This window comes from Marmota marmota, unplaced genomic scaffold (assembly GCF_001458135.2).
Source record: "Marmota marmota marmota unplaced genomic scaffold, marMar, whole genome shotgun sequence".
Lineage (NCBI taxonomy): Eukaryota > Metazoa > Chordata > Mammalia > Rodentia > Sciuridae > Marmota > Marmota marmota.
In genome coordinates this window covers 6993817-6996724 of record NW_026000093.1, presented here as the reverse complement: position 1 = coordinate 6996724, position 2908 = coordinate 6993817, and the positions used below count along the sequence as shown (strand labels likewise).

Below are 2908 nucleotides of genomic sequence, written 5' to 3'. Positions count from 1 at the left end.
TATATATATATATATATATATATATATATATATATATATATATATATATGGTGTAGATGGACACAACACAATGCCTTTATTTATTTATTTATTTATTTATTTATTTATTTTTGAGAGAGAGAGAAAATTTTTTTTAATATTTATTTTTTAGTTTTCAGCAGACACAACATCTTTATTTTATTTTTATGTGGTGCTGAGGATCAAACCCAGTGCCCCGTGCATGCCAGGCAAGGGCGCTACTGCTTGAGCCACATCCCCAGTCCACAATGCCTTTATTTTTATGGGGTGCTGAGGATCAAACCCGGGTCCCGCCTGTGCTAGGCGAGTGCTCCACCGCTGAGCCACAATCCCAGCCCCAAGATGCAGCTTATCTTGAGGTCATATTGTTATTTGGGTTTTTTTCCCTGTTAGCCGTATCCTTATCTTCATATTTTGATGCTTCCAAAGTGCAGAAGGCTTTCTAATCATTCCAAGATCACACTTCATACACAGGAGCTCCTCCTCATTTATTTATATTCTAGAGGGGTAGATTTACCCCCACTTCCTCCCAGGCCAATTTTTCACTAACTTCTGTGTATTCATAAATGGCAAGGAATAGTGAGAGGAAATCTTTTGCTCAAAGTGCTTTTACTTTGGAAGGACAGGGCTCAAAAAAATTCAACTGTTTGCAAAGAAAAAACTTCAAAGTCTCTAAGAATTAGTCACCTCCCTTTAATTTAATGTGTGACACTGTTTCCCTATTTAAAAGGTAAAAAGATGAAAGCAAGTTAATCCTTCAAAAATTCTTTCTCTTGTTTTAACCAGACTTTCCATACAATATCTCTTTGCTAGTAGTTCTAATGGTAAAAGATAGGCAAGAGCCAACCATTAGCTGAGATGCAAATTGCTATTGTTTGGGGGTGGAGTACTCCAGACATACCTTACCCTCAAGCCTCTAACAGACTCTCTCTCCTTTTCCTTGAGTTATTCCAACTTTATGAGAATGGCCCAGAAGGTGGCATTGCTTGCTAGTCTAGTCTTAGGTAGAAAAAAGCAGGGGATGGGGCGCGGAAATAATACCATGTAAAAAGACTTAGAGGTAAAAAAGCAAAATACATTTAAGAAACTGGGTGTGTTTCAGAATGGTATCATTATAGAATGCCAGGGGAGTGTAGAAAGAACTACATGTGTTACCAAGTTGCTACCAGACAAAGTACAGGTGGAGCATCCCTAATCTGAAAATCCAAACTCTGCCATGCTCCAAATCCCAAACTTTTTGAAATTCCACATGTGACCTCATGTGATGGGTTGCAGTCAAACTCGGGTTTTTGTTTATCTGTGCTTACTGGAATTTTAGGAAGCACGAACATCTTTCTTAATTTAATAATAAAAAGATTATTTTTTGTAGAAAAGTAATTAAGGAAATTCAAGATTCTGAGCTTCGAAAACCTATTATTCCTGAATGCATAACTTTGCCAAGAACAGATTCCTGAATTAATTTGTTAAATCTACAAAAATAATGTAATTTACTTAACTCTTGACTCTGAAGTTCAAGGATTGGAATTCTAGAGGTTCCCTGTAATGTTCTGTTTCTATTGAAAATGTAAATATTGCTGCTTCCCTAGAAACAGGCTTTGTTTTTCAATGATGGTGTTATCATCTCTAAATTTTTCCTCTTTTCATTAAATCTGTATATTTTGGAAGAATGTTTTAAGCACTATCAGAAAGCACTTCGCCTTCAAGTTATTTTTCTTGCACAAATTGAACATTTCTCAAAATACTCGGGTCTACAGCAAAGCAAGACTAAGCACACTTCGGTCCTTCTCACTAGGTGGGACCTATTGTGAAGTCTCTTAGGTTGTTAATCAGGATGAGACAATCACATATTTAGTCTACGTTTGTGCTTATTCAATTCAATATCAAAATTTCAAGAAGGGGGGGCTATCATTTGTCTGTGAAAAACACTTCAGGGCATGGAGTTGATCTTCTTTTGTAGATTTTCTCAGAGATCTTTGTTTCCTGATTTCTTTCTTTCCTACCCCCAGCCCCATGAAGAACAGCAGGACAGCTACTTTTAGGGGGTGTGGGGTGGGCCCCCTGGCTGCTGAATGCAGGTTGATTTGAGAAGGTTAACCAAATTCCTGCTAGCACTGTAACAGTTTATTTTGGCACCTGGCTGAGAATGGTGTTTGCAAAACTGCAACAGAAACCCAGCAAGATGTGTAAATGTTCTTTTCTCATTCCCCATCCCATCAGCATTTATTATTATTTGTATTCATGATGGCTGCCATTGTAACTGAGGTAAGAGGAAATCTCAGCCTAGTTTGATTTGCATTTCCGTGATATCAAGGATGTTGAAAACGTTTTTTCATATAATTGGTGACCCTTTGTATTTCTTCTTTTGGAAATGTGTTTAGTTTATTTGCCCCTTTATTGATTGAGTTATTTGGCTTTTGAGTTCTTTATATGTTCTAGATATTTCCTAGCTGGAGTAGCTAACAAATATTTTTCCTCATTCTGTAGGTCTTCTCTTCATGTTCTTGTTTCCTTTGCTGTGCAAAAGCTGTTTGATTTGATGGCATCCCATTTGTTGATTATTGGCTTTATTTCTTGAGCTTCAGAAGTCTTATTAAGGAAGTTGATGCCTGCAACTGTTGCTGAGACTGTAAATTAGTACAATCGCTATAGAAATCAGTTGGAGACTAGGAATGGAAACATTGTGTGACCCAGCTATTCCACTCCTTGGTACTTGTCCTAAAGAACTGAAATCAGCATACTATAGTAATACAGGCACATCAATGTTTATAGCAGCATAATTCACAATAGTCAAGTTATGAAATTAGCCCAGGTGCCCATCCGGAGATGAAAGGTTAAAGAAAATGTGATATATATATATATATATACACACACAATGGAGTTTTACTCAGCC

The 2908-nt window shown here is 37.0% G+C and overlaps 1 pseudogene; it reads right to left on the bottom strand.

Moving 5' to 3' along the window:
- Positions 1-1349, bottom strand: part of LOC107142252 — a 2251-nt pseudogene extending 902 nt beyond the window's left edge.
- Positions 1350-2908: the final 1559 nt, after the last annotated feature.